General features: G+C 36.0%; 1 non-coding gene across 1 annotated transcript; it reads left to right on the top strand.

The window, feature by feature from the left end:
• The first annotated feature begins 14,697 nt into the window (after positions 1-14,697).
• Positions 14,698-14,805, top strand: LOC112745521 (small nucleolar RNA R71). Its single transcript, XR_003173445.1, has one exon. It is a non-coding gene; the product is annotated as a small nucleolar RNA R71 (small nucleolar RNA).
• The last annotated feature ends 7,726 nt before the right edge of the window (positions 14,806-22,531 follow it).

The following is a 22,531-nucleotide window of genomic DNA, read 5'->3' on the forward strand; positions in this document are numbered from 1 at the left end:
TAAGTATAGTTTCTAAACCAACAATAATCTCTTCATACAAAAATTTGTTTATCACAAGTACAAACCCCTAATATTAATAACCGAAGTATTCAAACCTCGAGTCGTTCTCCCTAGGAATTGCAATAAAGTGTTCTTGTTATTGGTTATGAAGTATGTTTGGAATTTTTGAGGTAATAGACAAGAAATGTAAATGGCAAAGGAAATAAACTAACAACTAGAAAAGCTCTTGGCAAGGTCTGAGAATTAGAAGTCCTATCTTAGTTATCCTTATCAATTGTGATGAGAATTGTCCATTGCTCCCACTTAGTTAACCTCTAACTATGAAGGAAAGTCAAGTGGCATTCAAGTTAATTAGCAACTTCTAATTATCAATCAACAAAAGAATTAGATAACTCAAGAGTCAGTAATTACTCTACCTAGGCCAAGAGGAGAAAAACCTACTCTAAAATCTAACCAAGCATTTTGACAAACACTTGGAAGGCATAAAAGGAAAGCATAGTAAAATTATAAGAAAAATAAATCTACACTACTCAATTGTAAGGAATTAAACAACAACAAAGCAATTCAACAATAAAGGAACATGAATCATAATTTGCATTAAAAGAAAAATAGAGGAAACAAAAGTGCATCAACATAAAAGTAGAGAATTACAAGAATTGAAATACAAAACTAGAGAGAGGAGAAGTAGAGGAATAAGAATTGATAAAGGAAAAGTAAATCAAAACATGAAATTAACCTAGATCTAAGAAATCCTAGTCTAGATCTAACCTAATCCTAATTCTAGAGAGAAGAGAGAGCTTCTCTCTCTAGAAACTAACTTTTCCTCCAAAACTCAAACTAAAACTAATTGGTAACTAATTGCCCCATTCTCTCTTCAATCCTTGGGTTAAATAGTATCAGAAATGAGTTGGATTGGGCCCAAAATGCTTCAGAAATTGCTGGCCACGGGTTGCCTTTAGTGAGTCACGTGCAGCTTACCATGCGTACGCGTACATCACATGTACGCATCCCTAAACGCCAGGAAACTATGGCAAATTTTATATTATTTTGAAGCTCCGGATGTTAGCTTTCCAACGCAACTGAAACCGTCTCATTTGGACCTTTGTAGCTCAAGTTATGATTGATTAAGTGCGAAGAGGTCAGGATTGACAGCTTCGCGATTCCTTCATTTCTTCATGAGTTCTCCATTTCTACATGATTTTTCTTCATTCCCTCAATCCAATCTTTGCCTCCTAAACCTGAAACCACTTAACAAATATATCAAGACATCTAATGGAATCAAGGTGAATTAAATTTAGCTATTTTAAGACCTAAAAAGCATGTTTTCACTCTTAAGCACAATTAAAGGAGAATTTACAAACCCATGCTATTTTAGTGAATTAATGGGAGAAAAGTTGACAAAACCCTCTAAATTCAACACAAGATAAACCCTAAAAATGGGGTTTATCAATGATCCAATCGATATTGAAAGTATTGATTTGGTTGATTTTTGGGTGAGGGAAGAGGTTGTTGAAAAAGAGCCTGATCTTCCTAGTAATATTGAAGACTTGCTTCGTGAGTATTATAGTTTATTGTTTGATCATTTATTACAATAAATTTAATCTTTAATTTATTGATATTGTGTTATATATTTTGTTAGATGATATTGATGCTAATTTAGATCAAGATGGTGGTGGTGGTGGTAGTAGTAGTAGTACATTTTATGCTGCACCACTTGATTTTTCTGGTCCAAGTAGTAGAAATGAAGGTGATGATATCAACGAAGCAAATCTGCAGCAAGTTATGGCGGATTTTGATGATTGATGACAAACTTGGATCAGTTGGATGTTGGCATTTTATATTTGGTTCATTGTTTTTGTTATTTGACTTTTGAGTTTGTATTTGAATTAGATCATAACATTCTGGTTTATGTAGTACTTTTAATTTGGATGATATTTTAAAATTTATATTAGACGATAATTATGTTTTAATGTGTTTATTTATATTTTATTTATTATTTTATTATAAAACGCTTTTTACGGTTTAACCACGGTCGAACCGGTTGAACCTATGAACCAGTGAACAAGTAGCTAGAGCGGTTCGATAACTGGTTCAGTTTTTAGAACATTGCAATTATCAATTCCAAGAGACTCACACTCTTATAATTCACATAAACTATCCCAAGTTTAGTAACACCTAGGTGCTAACCCGACCTAATTAAGAGGAACTAAGTGTACTATAATCCCAGTACAATTTCAAAATCAAACACTAAAAAAATAGATTAAAATGACTTTTGTGTGATCAATTCTCTTTGCCTTTTGTATCTCTCAAAATAAATTTAATTTTAAATAATATAAAAAGATGAATACACTCAAAAAAATAAAGGTTGTTTGTATGGTCTAAAAATATAACAAATTGATTCTTTTTTTCTTGGATAAATGTTTTTTTTTATAAAGCTTGGTATCTTTTTTAATGTTGGGATAATTCTCCTTTCCATCAACTAGCCGTTTGTGCATTCAAAGATGAAATTTTTCATTTTTGTTCTTCAATAAAGCATGCAGCAACTGCCCATAAAAAGGGAAAAACTTTCCTGATTCAATTTGCATTGTGCTCTGCTCCTTGTGATTAGGATCTGATTTGGAGAGCTTTTCTTGCTATGTTAATAGTGTAGAATCTTTTCAATCATAACTCAGTATCATCTTTAATGATATTTTTATTAATGTAGATGCTTTACATGATTCTAACTTGTTTGATTGATTATTCTTGATTGATTCTTGCATTGCTCATTATGAAGATTATAATAGAAAATAATCAATTATGTTTGTCATCATAAAGTTTCAAATAAAATCTAAACTCAACAAGAATGTTCAAATCTAAATCGATCCAAATCAAACCGTTCATCTAACTCAATCCAAATCGACAACCGATTAAAAATTTAAAATTGTACTAATTTGGATTTGATTAGATTTTATTTTTACAAATCACATGGGTCAGATCGGATTTCAAATCTACTTCTCAAATTTGATTCAATCCAATCTAAACTGCACAATGTGCTATATTCTTATTATTTTATTATCATATTTACAATTTCACTTATAATATGTTCGATTTGTTATATATTTTTATATTATTTATGTATTATTATTTAATAAATATTTTATATTTAAATAAAAATTATTATTTATTTTAACTAACCTATAATTTTATTTCTATTGTTATATTATTATTGATTTTTTAAGATATTATTGAGATTTGTTATATTATTGTTGATTATTTAAAATTTAACGTTAAAATTTGTTTTGTGTATTTAATCTTTTTAATTTATAAAATCACAAATCCAATCCAATCTAAACCGCTTAAAATTAGATCATATTTTTAAAAAAATATCTAATTTAAATCGTACTACAAATAAAATTAATATTCGAATTAGATGAATTTTTTACTTAAAGATCTAAATCCTCGTATTAACTATTAAGTGTAACTGAGCGGTGAAGTTTTATATTGATTAAAAATGAACTAATAAGTAAAGTCTATATAATAAAATTTATAAATTTCAGTAATGATAACTTTATTTATCTGATAAATTCCTAGCACATAAACAGTGCGTAGTTTTGGGCTAATTTTCCATAGTCATGTCAGTATATCACACGATATCTTTCCACATCATTATATAATTACAAAAAGTCGTCAAAATAACAAAGAAAAACGTTAGTTATATAATTAATGCTGACAATTAAACGAAAAATTATTAAAAGTAAGAGAGATTTGTAACATTTTTTAAATGACAAAGATAGAACGTCCGAAGAATGGAGTGCTTATTTTCCGCATTTGAATCCATGGCAGACAGAAAGAACAATAATAAGGATCAAGACTATCAAAATTATAATTATTGCCAATACAATTAGCCTTATATTCTTGTTTTGCAGCCTCATTTTTCTGCGCCTGAGTTCCTGAGTTTTGTGCCTGCCCAAGAAAAACAAAAAAATTAGCAGACTTTCTGTAGTTTGGTTTGCGTTGTAATTGAAAAAAGGAAAACGAAAAACAAATAACAAAATTATATATTTTTTTTTATAAAACCTTAAAAATAAAAAGATAAAGTCATAAATTAGTAAATTACCCTATTATATATGTCCAATATGGTCCCGATGAAAATTAGTAAAGTAGTAAATTAATAAATTCATCAAATCTTTTCAAGAACAGAAGAACATGCACATGTACCACATACTAACCTGTTGATGAATGTTGTCTTGTTAAGTGTTAACTGAGCTCTATCTTTTGATTCTTTTCTCCCCTGTAACCTACACTATATATATATATATATATATACATATTGATATAGTCTATGCAGGCCTTAGCTTAGTAGCCTTTGCCGACTTGTTTTTGTTTCTCTCCCTTTGTTTTTTCTGCTAGTTTGAGCTTCGCTAACAAATATTCAATACACTTGTTGACATTTGAAAAGTGACAAATTTTTAAGGAAAACTTTTCTTTAAAACTTCTAATTTCTTAATTCATTGAAAATTTACTACTTAAAACATTTTAACAAGTTCCTTCAGTTACTAACCATATAATGATAAATAATATTGATTAACTATTTCTTTTCTATAAAAACAATTATATTCAAACTGGATAATTAAACCTCAGCTCCTTCGGCCATAAATATTTCTCGAATAATAAATTTATAAAATCATCCCATTTGTTTTAATGGAAATGTAAAAAATGTGAAGACATCACATTTGGTTTGTTGTAGATGTAACCACTAATAAGTACAAAATGTAATGGTGAAATCTGTATATAGAATCAATTTTTACTCCATCAATACTGGTTAACTTTAGAATTTAAGCTTTATAATTTAGAATGTAGGATGAGAATTTATATTGTAAAATCTAGAATCAAAATAAACAAAATATTTTTTCTTAAAAAAAGTTAATATTTGATTAAAAAAATTAACTACCTAATATTAGTCATATATTTTATGAATTTGGATTCTCTAAATTTTAAATTCTCATTTTAGAGGGTAAAGTGTGATCTCTCACTATTTATTTCATAAGTAAGACCAAAAATAAATATGAAAGAAAAACTATTTAAAAATAAAAAATTATACTTTACTCTCTAAAATAAAATTCAAAATATAGAGAATCCAAATCTATATTTTATATGTTTCACTAATCCCTTTCCAATTTCCGTACAGGGTCTAGGCCCACGCACAACGACGCTTTATTAGTAATTAATGAAATGAAATGAATTTGCATGCAACGTCTTGGTGGAGTAGTCATCATGTATGTTTTGTAATAAGTGAGTGTATGTCAGTTTTTTTTTTTTTTTTTTATATCAATTTTGAGAACAAGGATATTTTGATAGGAGTAATATTGTCTTTAAGGTTGGTAAAAAAACACTCTTTAAATTCTAAGTAAAATTACTCCTAATTATAATTACTAAAAAAAATTAAAAATTAAGTAATTTTAATTTTTAAAATAATTATTTTATATCCTTCTACATATAATACAAAATTCTCTTCATAATTCCAAAGTTTGAAATAATATCCAATTAAAGTATATTATACTTCTTGTTGGTTCTGCCTCCCCCTCCAAAATTCAAATAAATAACCCTTAATTGACCTCAATATGCCTTCAGCAAAAATTGTCGATAAATTTTGGTCCATTAACAAAAAAAATGTTGCTAACTTCAAGCTGGTCGATTTGGGTTTGCCATTGACCCATTAAAGATAACAGGTGTTTCTAAGAATCTGTTTTATTTGTCGTCCTTTTGAAAAGTGCAGCTGTTCGCTCATTCTCCGTCCATTGCTCATCCATGCAGCTGAACAGGGAGATAGGAGGAACGCCCTTCAATTCCCGCTGTCGACCGCCACTTTTAGCCATACCTACGCTTGAAACTGCCACTTCCTCTTGCTCCTTCATGGTTTGGGCCTCCTCTTTGCGATCCCAAGAAAATACCGCCACTGTGAGGAGTGGTGACTTAGCCGCGATCGGAAAAACAAACCAGGCACGTCTGCTTGCTGCCTCTCTGTGATGATGCCGCCGCGGTTCACGCATCACAAGTTCCACAGTATTGCTCGAGTCACCGGTGTCGGGTATTAGATCCAATACTACTTTATGCGAGTTCAAATTCGACGGTTCTGGTGGTGGTCGTTGCACTACAACTGCCCTTGCTAGTTCAGACCATTCGCCTGTGTGCCAATCTTGGAAGCCTCCGGTTGCATTGACAATTAGTCATCCTATATTACTAAAACTGCTTCCATTTATTGGTCTACAAAATAAAACTCTTCTAGAGAAAAAGTTATTAGCATTAGTTTCTCGAAAAAGTCCAATTAACGACGAAAAAGAACTCAGTTGTAAGTGGAGTTAAATTTGGCTTATTTTTTTGGATATGACACTTTGGTGCGTGTGAAGGCGGTTAGCCGATGGAAAAGAAATTGAATAGTCTGATTTCTTTGAGGAGAGAGAGAAATACAAATCGGAACCGTCCAATTTATGTTGGGCAAATATTTTTTTGCTAGGAAATCAGACCCAACGATTTCATGCATACAAGAGGAATTTTTTTTTTTGCCAAAGAATTTGGACCCACCGATTTCTAGCCTGCAAAACAAACATGTTTTTGGATAAGGAAATCGGACTCACCAATTTTATGCATACAAATTTTTTTGGTGCGTCGTAATTTTAATCGGACTGTCCGATTTAAGTCCTCCAAAAATTTGAAACGGTAAATACTTACTGTAATGACAAAACGAAGTGATCGAAACTCTGAATCGACCCGACAGTAGCTCCAACAATAACCTCGAGCGACAGCGGCGAGCGAAACTCCCAGTGACGGTGACTGTAATAACCATGCAGTGTCAAAAATCTTCTCGGAACCCAAAAGAATAGAAACCAACTTAAAACCCCTTACCGACAATGGTGGTTCTTGGCGGCAGAGGCGCGGGGGCCATGACAGCAGCAACAGAGTTTCAACGGCGACGAAACCACCCTGCAACCCCCTTCTCTCTCCATGCGCGTTCTGTTTCTCTCCCAACGACACCGACAGATCTGGCGGTGCGAAACGGAGGCATGAACGGCGGCGATGGTGGCTGGGCTTGACGGCGACGACCCTTCCCGCGGCGGCTCTAGGTAGAACGGCGCGTCTCCCCTCTGTTCGCGAACCTCCATGGACGGCGACGATGAAGACCTCGACAGTGACGACGGCGCGGGCTGGACAGCAGCGGCGGCCTTCCTCCTTCCTTGGACGGCGATGCAGCACGGCGGCGAGGAGCTGGCGCGATGGCAAGGCACGACTGGTCGGCGAATTCCTCCTTCCCCCTTCCCTTCTTCCCGCGGCTCCCTCTCCTTTCTTCCCTTTCTTTTCTTTCTTCTTTCTTTTGTTGGGTGTGTGTGTTTGTTTGTGTTTTGTTTTTGGTTGCTGATGGGGGGTGGCGGCTAGGGTTTCACTTAGGTGAGGGGGAGTGTGTTTGAGTGTAATTAGGATTAGAGTTTCAATTTGGAAATTTTGGGATTTAAGTTGAAATCTAATTAAATCCTTAAAATTACTTTAAAACATTATTTGTTGTATCAAAATACTAATTGGTTTTCAATCAAATACTTTAACTGAAAATATAAGATAATATAATTAATTTTCTTTATTCCTAAAAGTTGAAGTATTGAATTATAAAATTATAGAGTATTTAAATTAAATCATATAAAATTCTTATTATTTGACAACTACTAACTTTATAATTTAAATATAGAAAATAACTCAATAATTATAAAATTAGATAAAATCCTAATTTAAATAGCCAAACCTCATTATTTTTGAATTTTTAAAATTTTAAATTGTAAATAAAAAATAATCCATAATTATAGAGTTTAGATAAAAATATTAATTTATTTCAAATTCAATTAATTAAAACTGTCTTTAATCATCTTTAATAAATAATTTCTGAAATTAAAACTGTAAATAAATATATAATATGAAATTAGTTCATAATAAGACTTTTCAAAAGTCGTGGGTCTTACATAAATTTCCAAAGGATGCTGTGAAAGCACCAAGGGCTCAACAAGAACATGACTATACCAATTTGTCCAATGCATCACCCAAAAAGAGTGGATTCCAGACCAATCTTGATTCTTGGATCCTGTCAGAACTTTGCTGTGTGCTTCACCTAGATCCTGCTATTGATGAGAAACGCCCTGTGTCAAACCAAATTGTCTTTTCAATCTATCAGATGCATTCCTCTCAACGCATTCGAAAGATGTCAGTGGAGCCATGGCACTCTATATAACCGAATGCTGACGGATGTCAAAAGAAATCACGTCTGGTTCAATGTGACCAATTGCATAAGCCTTCCAAACAAACTGTACACATTGAAAGTAAAGGAAGATTACACACTAAATAATAATACGGATAAATAAAAACAGATACTTATTTATTACAATATACCTGTCCTTCTTGCAGATCATCCAACGTCCTCCTAAAGTGAGCAAGAGAATGAAATCTGTAAGGCCGATTAGCACGCTCCCGGTTAGGCCACCTGACATCAGACGATCCGTTAATTAACTTTTTTCAATCAAATTTAAAATACAACATGCTACACTTTTTCAAAGCAGATAATAATTATATTTACCTATTTGCAATCGAAAACAGTCGAGGATTGTCAGGAATCAGCGCAAGAAATGGTAGACAGATCCAAGCCCAGGTAAGCAACAGTGTTAGTGGACGATCAATCTCCTTACAGTCGACACGAGATGTCCTACACAATGCTCTATACAGGTGTGCCAGGCATGCCGATCCCCAACTAAATTGTATGATCCCAGCGAAGTTACAGAGCAATGGTAGAAACTTCCAATGCACCATGGTGCACGAAACTAGCTCCGCAGAATTCGCACAGATAGACCGGCAAGTATACCGGGTTGTCCAATTAATACCTCAGGTGAGTGAGAGTCAATCCCACAGAGATTATTGGTTTGAACGAGCAATGTTTACCTTGCAGATCTTAGTTAGGCGGATAGAAATTATAGTTTGTCACGAAAAGCATACAAAACAAATAAATAGAACATTACCGGATAGATGAGAAATCAATGGTGATAGAACGGTTGAGGCTTCGGAGATACTTTGTCTTTTTGGATTAACTTTTCTTATTGTCTTCTTCAAACATAACTTCACAACTTCGCACAACTAACCAGCAAGTGCACTGGGTCGTCCAAGTAATAAAACCTTACGTGAGTAAAGGTCGATCCCATGGAGATTGTTGGTATGAAGCAAGCTATGGTCACCTTGTAAATTTCAGTCAGGCGGATATCAAATGGTTATGGAGTTTTCGAATAATAATAATAAATAAACAGAAAATAAAGATAGAAATACTTATGTAATTCATTGGTGAGAATTTCAGATAAGCGTATAGAGATGCTTGCGTTCCTCTGAATCTCTGCTTTCCCGCTGTCTTCATCCAATCAATCTTACTCCATTCCATGGCAAACTTTATGTAAGGGCATCATCGTCGTCAATGGCTACATCTCATCCTCTCTGTGAAAATGGTCCGATGCACTGTCACTGCATGGCTAATCATCTGGAGGCATCACCGTTGTCAATGGCTACATCACATCCTCTCTGTGAAAATGGTCCGATGCGCTGTCACTGCATGGCTAATCATCTGGAGGTTCTCGATCATACTGGAATAGGATTTACTATCCTTTTGCGTCTGTCACTACGCCCAGCACTCGCGAGTTTGAAGTTCGTCACAGTCATTCAATCCCTAAATCCTACTCGGAATACCACAGACAAGGTTTAGACTTTCCGGATTCTCATGAATACCGCCATCAATCTAGCTTATACCATGAAGATTCTGATTAAGAGATCCAAGAGATAATCATCCAATCTAAGGTGGAACGGAAGTGGTTGTCAGGCACGCGTTCGTGGGGGAATGATGATGATTGTCATGTTCATCACATTCATATTGAAATGCGAATGAATATCTTAGAAGCGGATAAGTTGAATTGAATAGAAAAATAGTAGTACTTTGCATTAATTCGTGAGGAACAGCAGAGCTCCACACCTTAATCTATGGTGTGTAGAAACTCTACCGTTGAAAATACATAAGTGATAAGGTCCAGGCATGGCCGAATGGCCAGCCCCCAAACGTGATCAATATGATCCTAAGATGAACTAAAAATCATAAGATGATCCGAAGATTCTAATACAATAGTAAAAAGTCCTATTTATACTAAACTAGTTACTAGGGTTTACAGAAGTAATTAATTAATGCATAAATCCACTTCCGGGGCCCACTTGGTATGTGCTTGGGCTGAGCTTGAATGTTACACGTGCAGAGGCTCTTTCTGGAGTTGAACGCCAGGTTGTAACGTGTTTCTGGCGTTCAACTTTGGTTCGTGACGTGTTTCTGGCGTTTAACTCCAGACTGCAGCGTAGAACTGGCGTTCAACGCCCTTTTGCATCGTCTAAACTCAGCCACAGTATGAACTATTATATATTGCTGGAAAGCCCTAGATGTCTACTTTCCAACGCAATTGGAAGCGTGCCATTTTGAGTTCTGTAGCTCCAGAAAATCTACTTTGAGTGCAGGGAGGTTAGAATCCAACAGCATCAGCAGTCCTTCTTCAACCTCTGAATCTGATTTTTGCTCAAGTCCCTCAATTTCAGCCAGAAAATACCTGAAATCACAGAAAAACACACAAACTCATAGTAAAGTCCAGAAATGTGAATTTAACATAAAAACTAATAAAAACATCCCTAAAAGTAACTAGATCCTACTAAAAACATACTAAAAACAATGCCAAAAAGCGTATAAATTATCCGCTCATCATAACACCAAACTTAAATTGTTGCTTGTCCCCAAGCAACTGAAAATCAAATAGGATAAAAATAAGAGAATATACTATAAATTCCAAACTATCAATGAAACATAGCTCCAATCAGATGAGCGGGACTTGTAGCTTTTTGCCTCTTGAATAGTTTTGGCATCTCACTTTATCCATTGAGGTTCAGAATGATTGGCATCTATAGGAACTCAGAGTTCAGATAGTGTTATTGATTCTCCTAGTTTAGTATGTTGATTCTTGAACACAGCTACTTTATGAGTCTTGGCCGTGGCCCTAAGCACTTTGTTTTCCAGTATTACCACCGGATACATAAATGCCACAGACACATAACTGGGTGAACCTTTTCAGATTGTGACTCAGCTTTGCTAAAGTCCCCAATTAGAGGTGTCCAGGGTTCTTAAGTACACTCTTTTTTTGCTTTGGACCTTGACTTTAACCGCTCAGTCTCAAGTTTTCACTTGACACCTTCACGCCACAAGCACATGGTTAGGGACAGCTTGGTTTAGCCGCTTAGGCCGGGATTTTATTCCTTTAGGCCCTCCTATCCACTGATGCTCAAAGTCTTGGGATCCTTTTTATTTACCCTTGCCTTTTGGTTTTAAGGGTTATTGGCTTTTTGCTCTTGCCTTTTGGTTTTAAGAGCTTTTGGCTTTTTCTGCTTGCTTTTTCTTTTTCTATTTATTTTTTTTTTCGCCAATTTTTTTTCTGCAAGCTTTGTATTCACTGCTTTTTCTTGCTTCAAGAATCACTTTTATGATTTTTCAGATTATCAAATAACATGTCTCCTTGTCATCATTCTTTCAAGAGCCAACATATTTAACATTCTTAAACAACAACTTCAAAAGACATATGCACTGTTCAAGCATTCATTCAGAAAACAAAAAGTATTGTCACCACATCAATATAATTAAACTAAGTTCAAGGATAAATTCGAAACTCATGTACTTCTTGTTCTTTTGAATTAAAACATTTTTCATTTAAGAGAGGTGATGGATTCATAGGACATTCATAACTTTAAGACAAAGTTACTAAATACTAATGATCATGTAATAACACACAAACATGGATAAACACTTAACATAAAGAAAACGAAAAACAGAGAATTTAAGAACAAGGAATGAGTCCACCTTAGTGATGGTAGCGTTTTCTTCTTGAGGAACCAATGATGTCCTTGAGCTCTTCTATGTCTCTTCCTTGTCTTTGTTGCTCCTCCCTCATTGCTTTTTGATCTTCTCTAATTTCATGAAGGATGATGGAGTGCTCTTGATGTTCCACCCTTAATTGCTCCCTATAATTGTGTGGAGGAAAATGTATCCCCTGAGGTATCTCAGGGATCTCTTGATTTGCAGTCAAATGTTCTACCACTGAGCTATAGACCCTTGAGATGAATCTCTCCATCTCCTATGACTTGGAGGTGGAAGCTTTTGTCTTCTCTTTTCTCTTTCTAGAGGTTTCTCTGGCCTTAGGTGCCATCAATGGTTATGGAAAAACAAAAAAGCTATGCTTTTACCACACCAAACTTAGAATATTGCTCGCCCTCGAGCAAAAGAAGAAAGAATAGTAGTAGAAGAAGAAGATATGGAGGTGAGTTGATGGTTTGAATTTGAGTGGGTGGGTGTAGGTGGGTGTATGATGGTTTTGGAGGAGTAATGGATGTGAGTGGTGAAGGGTTCTTGGGAAAGAGTGATATAGGATTATGATGAGGTAAGGTGAGTGGAGGTATGTGGGGATCCTGTGGGGTCCACAGATCCTGAGGTGTCAAGGAATTGCATCCATGTACCAATTAGGCATGTAAAATGCCTTTGCATGAAATTCTGGCGTTTAAACGCCGAATTGATGCTTGTTTTGGGCGTTCAGTGCCCATCTGCAGCATGTTTCTAGCGTTGAACGCCAGTTCTATGCTTGTTTCTGGCGTTCAGCGCCAGCTTTCCTCAGTGTGCATTTCTGGCGTCTGAACGCCAGAATGCTGCTTGTTTCTGGCGTTCAACGCCAGATCCATGCTCTGTTCTGGCGTTGAACGCCAGCCAGATGCTCCTTACTGGCGTTTAAACGCCAGTAAGTCCTTCCTCCAGGGTGTGATTTTTCTTCTGCTATTTTTGATTCTGTTTTTGATTTTTCTATTTATTTTGTGACTCCACATGATCATGAACCTAATAAAACATGAAAGAACAACAAAAATAAAAATAAAATTAGATAAATAAAAATTGGGTTGCCTCCCAACAAGCGCTTCTTTAATGTCAATAGCTTGACAGTGGGCTCTCATGGAGCCTCACAGATGTTCAGAGTATTGTTGAGACTCCCCAACACTAAACTTAGAGTTTGACTGTGGGGGCTCTGGTTGACTCTGTTTTGAGAGAAGCTTACTGTGCCTCTTTTCCATGTTTACAGAAGGATGTCCTTGAGTTTTAAACTCAAGGGAGTCCTCATTCAATTGAAAGACTAGTTTACCTCTGTTAACATCAATCACAGCTCTTGCTGTGGCTAGAAAGGGTCTTCCAAGGATGATGGATTCATCCTCATCCTTTCCAGTATCTAGGATTATGAAATCAGCAGGGATGTAAAGGCCTTCAACCTTTACTAATATGTCCTCTACTTGTCCATAAGCCTGTTTTCTGGAATTGTCTGCCATCTCTAATGAGATTTTAGCAGCTTGTACCTCAAAGATTCCCAGTTTCTCCATTACAGAGAGTGGCATGAGGTTTATTCCTGACCCAAGATCACATAGAGCCTTCTCAAAGGTCATGGTGCCTATGGTACAAGGTATTAGGAACTTTCCAGGATCCTGTTTCTTCTGAGGCAATCTCAGTTGATCCAATGCATTTAGTTCATTGGTGAACAGGGGAGGTTCATCTCCCCAAGTCTCTTTACCAAATAAATTGGCATTCAGCTTCATGATTGCACCAAGGAACTTGGCAACTTGCTCTTCAGTAACATCCTCATTCTCTTCAGAAGAAGAATACTCATCAGAACTCATGAAGAGCGTAAGGAGGTTCCATGGAATCTCTATGGTCTCTAGATGAGCCTCAGAGTCCTTTGGTTCCTCAAAGGGAAACTCCTTGTTGATCACTGGACGTCCCAGGAGGTCTTCCTCCTTGGGATTCACGTCCTCCTCCTCTCTTGTGGGTTCGGCCATGATGGTCAATTCAATGGCCTTGCACTCTCCTTTTGGATTTTCTTCTGTATTGCTTAGGAGAGCACTGGGAGGAATTTCAGTGATCTTCTTACTCAGCTGGCCCACTTGTGCCTCCAAATTTCTAATGGAGGATCTTGTTTCATTCATGAAACTCAGAGTGGCCTTAGATAGATCAGAGACTAAGTTTGCTAAATTAGAGGTATTTTGTTCAGAGTTCTCTGTCTGTTGCTGAGTGGATGATGGAAAAGGCTTGCTGTTGCTAAACCTATTTCTTCCACCATTATTAAAGCCTTGTTGAGGCTTTTGTTGATCCTTCCATGAGAGATTTGGGTGATTTCTCCATGAGGGATTATAGGTGTTTCCATATGGTTCACCCATGTAATTCACCTCTGCTATTGCAGGGTTTTCAGGATCATAAGCTTCTTCTTCAGAAGATGCCTCTTGAGTACTATTGGATGCAGCTTGCATTCCATTCAGACTCTGAGAAATCATATTGATTTGCTGAGTCAATATTTTGTTCTGAGCCAATATGGCATTCAGAGTATCAATTTCAAGAACTCCCTTCTTTTGAGGCGTCCCATTACTCATAGGATTCCTCTCAGAAGTGTACATGAACTGGTTATTAGCAACCATGTCAATGAGTTCTTGAGCTTCTGTAGGCGTTTTCTTTAGGTGAATGGATCCACCTGCAGAAGTATCCAATGACATTTTAGCTAATTCAGACAGACCATCATAGAATATATCCAGGATGGTTCATTCTGAAAGCATGTCAGAAGGACACTTTTTGGTCAGTTACTTGTATCTCTCCCAAGCTTCATAGAGGGATTCACCTTCCTTTTGTCTGAAGGTTTGAACATCCACTCTAAGCTTACTCAGCTTTTGAGGAGGAAAGAACTTGGCTAAGAAAGCCGTGACTAGCTTATCCCAAGAGTTCAGGCTATCTTTGGGTTGAGAGTCCAACCACACTCTAGCTCTGTCTCTTACAACAAACGGGAAAAGCATGAGCCTGTAGACTTCAGGATCTACTCCATTAGTCTTAACATTATCACAGATCTGTAAGAATTCAGTTAAGAACTGAAAAGGATATTCAGATGGAAGTCCATGAAACTTGCAGTTTTGTTGCATCAGAGAAACTAATTGAGGTTTCAGCTCAAAATTATTTGCTCCAATGGTAGGGATGGAGATGCTTCTTCCATGTAAATTGGAATTAGGTGCAGTAAAGTCACCAAGCATCCTCCTTGCATTATTATTATTTTCGGCTGCCATCTCCTCTTCCTGTTCGAAAATTTCTGTAAGGTTATCTTTGGATTGTTGTATTTTAGCTTCTCTTAGTTTCCTCTTCAGAGTCCTTTCAGGTTCAAGGTCTACTTCAACAAGAATGTTCTTGTCCTTGCTCCTGCTCATATGAAAAAGAGGGAACAGAAAAATAATAATAATAGGAATCCTTTTTACCCAGGTATAGAGGTTCCCCTGTGTGAGTAGAAGAAGAAAAGAATGTAATGTAAAGAAGGGAAGAAGAGAAAATTCGAACACAGATGGAAGAGGGGGTTCGAATTTGGGTGAGATGAAGTGTTAGTAGATGAATAAATAAATAGAAGGAGATGAGAGAGAAGGAGTTTCGAAAATTAAAAATTAAAATTTAAAGTTAAATTTTGAAAATAGTTTTTGAAAAAGGTTAGTAATTTTTGAAAATTAGGAATGAAATAAAATTAAAATTAAAAATTGAAAACAATTAATTAATTAAAAAGAATTTTTGAAAAAGAGGGAGGTATTTTCGAAAATTAGAGAGGGTTAGTTAGTTAGGTAGTTTTGAAAAAGATAAGAAACAAAAAAAAAGTCAATTAGTTAGTTGAAAAAGATTTGAAAATCAATTTTGAAAAGATAAGAAGATAAGAAGTTAGAAAAGATATTTGAAAATTAAATTTTTGAAAAAGATAAGATTTAAAAAAAAAAGATATGATAGGAAGATATGATTATAATTAGTTTTGAAAAAAATTTGATTTTTTTTTAAAATCATAATTAATGACTTGACTCACAAGAAATCACAAGATATGATTCTAGAATTTAAAGTTTGAATCAAAACATTAATTGTTGATGATATTTTCGAAAATATGATATAAAGTTAAGAAAAAGATTTTTGAAAAATATTTTTAAGATTTTCTAAAATAAATAAGAAAAATGAAAAAGATTTGATTTTTGAAAAAGATTTTGAAAAAGATAAGATTTTTAAATTGAAAATTTGATTTGACTCATAAGAAACAACTAGATTTTAAAAACTTTTGAAAAAGTCAATCCAAATTTTCGAAATTTATGAGAGAAAAAAAGGAAAGATATTTTTTTTATTTTTGAATTTTTAATGATGAGAGAGAAAAACATGAAAAATGATGCAATGCATGAAAATTTTGGATCAAAACAATGAATGCATGCAAGAATGCTATGAATGTCAAAATGAACACCAAGAACACTTTGAAGATCATGATGAACATCAAGAACTTATTTTTTGAAAATCTTATATGCAAAGAAAACATGCAAGACACCAAAATTAGAAATCTTTCATGTTCAGACACTATGAATGCAAAAATGCACATAAAAAACAAGAAAAGACACAAAACAAGAAAACATCAAGATCAAACAAGAAGACTTACCAAGAACAACTTGAAGATCATGAAGAACACTATGAATGCATGAATTTTTCGAAAATTTTATGCAAACTTTAAAACATGCAATTGACACCAAACTTAAAATTGACTCAAGACTCAAACAAGAAACACAAAATAATTTTTTATTTTTATGATTTTATGATTTTTCTTGTATTTTTTGAAAATTAATTTGAAAAAGAAAAATAAGGATTCCAAAATTTTTAATATGAATTCCAGGAATCTTGCATTCTTAGTCTAAAGCTTCAGTCCAGGAATTAGACATGGCTCACTAGCCAGCCAAGTTTTCAATGAAAACTCCGGTCCAAAACACTAGACATGGCCAATGGCCAGCCAAGCTTTAAGTGACAAATCAAGCATACAGCAGCTGATGGATTAGCAACAACTAGCTTGCTCTTGATAATGTTGGGTTGGAAGCCCCAGTCCAAAAAAATTTAGACATGGCTTTACAGCCAGCCAGGCTTCAACATGCTTCATGAAACACTAGAATTCATTCTTAAAAATTCTGAAGAACATAAATAAAAAATTTTTTTTTTTCGAATATTAGTTGGGAAAAACGAAAAAGAAGAAAATATTTTTGAAAAATTTTTGAAAACTTTTTGAAAACAAAATAAGAAGAAAATTACCTAATCTGAGCAACAAGATGAACCGTCAGTTGTCCAAACTCGAACAATCCCCGGCAACGACACCAAAAACTTGGTATGCGAAATTGTTACTCTGAGGTTGTAAAATTTGTTGTTCGTTCTCTCCCTGGCATGGCGCCAATAACTGGTGCACAATACCATGGTCCAAACATAACTTCACAACTTCGCACAACTAACCAGCAAGTGCACTGGGTCGTCCAAGTAATAAAACCTTACGTGAGTATGGGTCGATCCCACGGAGATTGTTGGTATGAAGCAAGCTATGGTCACCTTGTAAATCTCAGTCAGGCGGATATCAAATGGATATAGAGTTTTCGAATAATAATAATAAATAAACAGAAAATAAAGATAGAAATACTTATGTAATTCATTGGTGAGAATTTCAGATAAGCGTATAGAGATGCTTGCGTTTCTCTGAATCTCTGCTTTCCCACTGTCTTCATCGAATCAGTCTTACTCCATTCCATGGCAAACTTTATGTAAGGGCATCACCCTCGTCAATGGCTACATCTTATCCTCTCTGTGAAAATGGTCCGATGCGCTGTCACTGCATGGCTAATCATCTGGAGGCATCACCGTTGTCAATGGCTACATCCCATCCTCTCTGTGAAAATAGTCCGATGTGCTGTCACTACATAGCTAATCATCTGGAGGTTCTCGATCATACTGGAATAGGATTTACTATCCTTTTGCGTCTGTCACTACGCCCAGCACTCGCGAGTTTGAAGTTCGTCACAATCATTCAATCCCTAAATCCTACTCGGAATACCACAGACAAGGTTTAGACTTTCCGGATTCTCATGAATGCCGCCATCAATCTAGCTTATACCACGAAGATTCTGATTAAGAGATCCAAGAGATAATCATCCAATCTAAGGTGGAACGGAAGTGGTTGTCAGGCACGCGTTCGTGGGGGAATGATGATGATTGTCACGTTCATCACATTCATATTGAAATGCGAATGAATATCTTAGAAGCGGAATAAGTTGAATTGAATTGAGAAACAGTAGTACTTTGCATTAATTCGTGAGGAACAACAGAGCTCCACACCTTAATCTATGGTGTGTAGAAACTCTACCGTTGAAAATACATAAGTGATAAGGTCCAGGCATGGCCGAATGGCCAGCCCCCAAACGTGATCAATATGATCCTAAGATGAACTAAAAATCATAAGATGATCCGAAGATTCTAATACAATAGTAAAAAGTCCTATTTATACTAAACTAGTTACTAGGGTTTACAAAAGTAAGTAATTGATGCATAAATCCACTTCCGGGGCCCACTTGGTGTGTTCTTGGGCTGAGCTTGAATGTTACACGTGCAGAGGCTCTTTCTGGAGTTGAACGCCAGGTTGTAACGTGTTTCTGGCGTTCAACTCTGGTACGTGACGTGTTTCTGGCGTTTAACTCCAGACTACAGCGTAGAACTGGCGTTCAACGCCATTTTGCGTCGTCTAAACTCGACCACAGTATGGACTATTATATATTTCTGGAAAGCCCTGGATGTCTACTTTCCAACGCAATTGGAAGCGCATCATTTTGAGTTTTGTAGCTCGAGAAAATCCACTTTGAGTGCAAAGAGGTCAGAATCCAACAGCATCAGCAGTCCTTCTTCAACCTCTGAATCTGATTTTTGCTCAAGTCCCTCAATTTCAGCCAGAAAATACCTGAAATCACAGAAAAACACACAAACTCATAGTAAAGTCCAGAAATGTGAATTCAACATAAAAACTAATAAAAACATCCCTAAAAGTAACTAGATCCTACTAAAAACATACTAAAAACAATGCCAAAAAGCGTATAAATTATCCGCTCATCACAGTCGTAAGTAATTAACTCATGTCCTCTCATCAAGTTAACCTCCTCCACTGCTGCAATCCACCATGTTGAGATGACTCATGTCTTCTCATCAAGCCACCTCTAGGTTTCTCACTGTATCAGAAGATGAAGCTCTAAGCAATCCACTCCCCTCCACGATCCTACTCAAGGTGCCACAGATCAGGCAGATCTTCCGGATCAAAAAGTGCTACTTCTCTTACTCTAGCCTTAATGCCACAGAGACCTCACGCACCCATCATCAACGGGGTTATATATTACATATCCAAAGTTGCTAGATGCTCTATTGGAATCCGCAATGCAATCTCTAGCTTTAGTTCAACGCTATCTGGGTCAGGAATCGGACGCAACCCATGTAGAACAAGGGTGATTATCACGGGTCACCCTCAATTCATAAGATGAAGAATGAGGTTGCATAAGAGAATAGAATCAGACATATTGAATGAAAACAGTAATATTATTGATCCATGAAACTCAACAGAGCTCCTAACCTTAACCTTAGGAGGTTAGTGACTTATACTGTACATAATAGTATTCGAATGGGAAAAGATCTAAAAGTCAAAAGTCCTTAACAATGGTGATCTTTATTATATTTATACTAGTCTAGTAACTAAGGATTACAGAAAATAAGATAAACTAGTCTTGTGGTGCAAAAATATACTTCTGGGGCCTACTTGGTGAGTGTTTGGGCTGAGTTTGAGTGTTTCCCACGAGATAGTACCCCTTAGGGGCGTTGAACGCTGGCTAGGGACTCCATCCTGGGCGTTGGATGCCAGCTGCTCGCCTGTCGGCGCTGGACGCCAGGAATGGGGCTGGTGGCTGGCATTGAACGCCAGTTTTGGGCCTTCATTTCCAAAGCAAAGTATAAACTATTATATATTTCTGGAAAATCTGGGTGTTATCTTTCCGTAACTATTGAGAGCACTCCATTTGGATCTCTGTAGCTCCAAAAAAGCTCCTTTGAGGGCACGGAGGTCAGATCCTGACAGCATCTCCAGTCCTTTCTCTGCTTCTGAATCAGACTTTTGCTCAAGCTCTTCAATTTCAGCCAGAAAATACCTGAAATCACCATAAAACACACAAACTCAAAGTAGAATCAAAAAATGTGAATTTTGCACTAAAACCTATGAAAACTTAATAAAACTTAAACAAAACATAATGAAAACTATATGAAAACAATACCAAAAAGCGTATAAAATATCCGCTCATCAGAACACCCAACTTAAACTGTTGTTTTTCCCCAAGTAACCAAAAACAAGGTAGGATAAAAAGAAATAGAAGGATGCATTAAATTTAAGAGTTCTCAATGATGCTCATTTTCAATTAGATGAGTGGGACTGGTAGCTTTTTCCTTCTGAACAGTTTTGGCATCTCACTTTCCATTGAAGCTCAGAATAGTTGGCATATTTAGGAACTTAGAATCCAGATGATACTATTGATTCTCTTAGTTAAGTTCATTTTGATTCTTGAACACAGTTTCTTTAGAGTCTTGGCCGTGACCCTAAGCATTTTGTTTCCAGTATTACCACTGGATACATAAATGCCACAAACACTTAATTGGGTGAACCCTTTCAGATTGTAATTTAGCTTTGCTAGAATTTCCAGCCAGTGGTGTCCAGAGTTCTTAAGCACACTCTTTGCTTTGGACTACGACTTTAACTGCTCAGTCTCAATCTTTTCACTTAACACCTTCACACCACAAGCATATAGTTAGGGAAGTAGCTCAATTGAACTGTTTAGGCTAAGATATTTCTTTTAGGCCCTCCTAACCATTGATGCTCAGAGTCTTGGATCCTTGCTCTTGCCTTTTGGTTTAAATAGTTATTGACTTTTTCTGCTCTTGCCTTTTTGTTTAAAGTGCTATTGGCTTTTTTTTGCTTTTTATATCTCTCTTTTTTTTCTTGCATATATATAATATATATATATATTTCTTTTATTGCTTTTTTGCTACTTTTTCTTGCTTCAAGAATCAATTTTTGGATTTTTTTCAGATCACCAATAATACTTCACTTTTATCTTTATTCTTTCAAGAACCGACATTCTTAACTTCAACATCAAATATGCACTGTTCATTCATACATTCAGAAAACAAAAGCAATGCCACCACATCAAATAATTGAACTATTCTTAATATATAATTTGAAATTCATGCATTTTACTTTTCTTTTTCAAATAAAATTTTTCTTTTAAGCAAGGTGATAGATGCATGGAATATTTCATAGCTTTAAGACATAAAGACAGATGATCATGCACTTAGAAACAGACAATGAAACATAATACATGGAAAATAGAAAAATAACATGAACAACAGGGGAGTAAAGGGAATGAATCCACCTTAGTGATGGCAGCTACCACTCCTTCTGGAGGATCCAATGGAGTGCTTGATTTTCTCTATGTCACGCCCCTTCCTATGTTGTTCTTCCCTCACGGCTCTTTGATCTTCTCTTATGTCATGGAGGATGGTGGAGTGCTCTTGATGTCCTATCCTTAGTTGATTCATGCTGGAGCTTAATTCTCCTAAAGAAGTGTGTAATTGGTTCCAATAGTCTTGAGGAGGAAAATGCATCTCTTGAGGCATCTCAGGGATTTCTTGTTGAGGTAGCTCCACATGCTCTTGCTGTGGTCCATGTGCTGACTCTCTAATTTGCTCCATCCCCTTCTTGGTGATGGGCTTGTCCTCCTTAATAGGAATGTCTCTTTCTATGACAATTCCAGCTGAATTGCATAGATGACAGATAAGGTGGGAGAATGCCAACCTTGCTAAGGGGAAAGGCTTTTCAACTTTCTTGTACAACTCTTGAGGTATTACCTCATGTACCTCCACCTCACTTCCAATCATGATGCAATGAATCATGATGGCTCTGTCAATGGTCACTTTTGACCGATTTCTAGTAGGAATGATAGAGCGTTGGATAAATTTCAACCATCCTCTAGCTACGGGCTTGAGGTCAAGCCTTTCTCAGTTAGATAGGCTTGCCTTGAGCATCCCTCTTCCATTGAGCTCCTTCCACACAAGTGTCTGAAAGGACTTGGTCCAACCTCTAGACAAAATTAACTCTCCTAGTGTAAGGATGTGGGTCTCCTTGCATCAGTGGAAAATGGAGCGACAACCTTACACTTTCTGGGCTGAAATCCAAGAGATGCCCTCGGACCATGGTATGCCAATTTTTGGGACTTGGTTTTACACTAGTGTCATGATTTTTCGTGACCTATTCATTGGCATAGAACTCTTATACCATCAAGATCCCAACTTCTGGGATAGGATTGGTTAGGACTTCCCAACTTCTCCTCTGGATTTCTCTTCGGATCTTCGAGAACTCATTCTTTTTTAACCAAAAGGGGACTTCAGGAATCACTCTTTTTTTTTTGCCCCTACTTCATAGAAGTGGTATTGATGAGCTTTGGTGATGAATCTCTCCATCTCCCAAGATTCAGAGGTGGAAGCAACTGCTTTCCCTTT

Source organism: Arachis hypogaea, chromosome 14, assembly GCF_003086295.3.
Source record: "Arachis hypogaea cultivar Tifrunner chromosome 14, arahy.Tifrunner.gnm2.J5K5, whole genome shotgun sequence".
Classification (NCBI taxonomy): domain Eukaryota; kingdom Viridiplantae; phylum Streptophyta; class Magnoliopsida; order Fabales; family Fabaceae; genus Arachis; species Arachis hypogaea.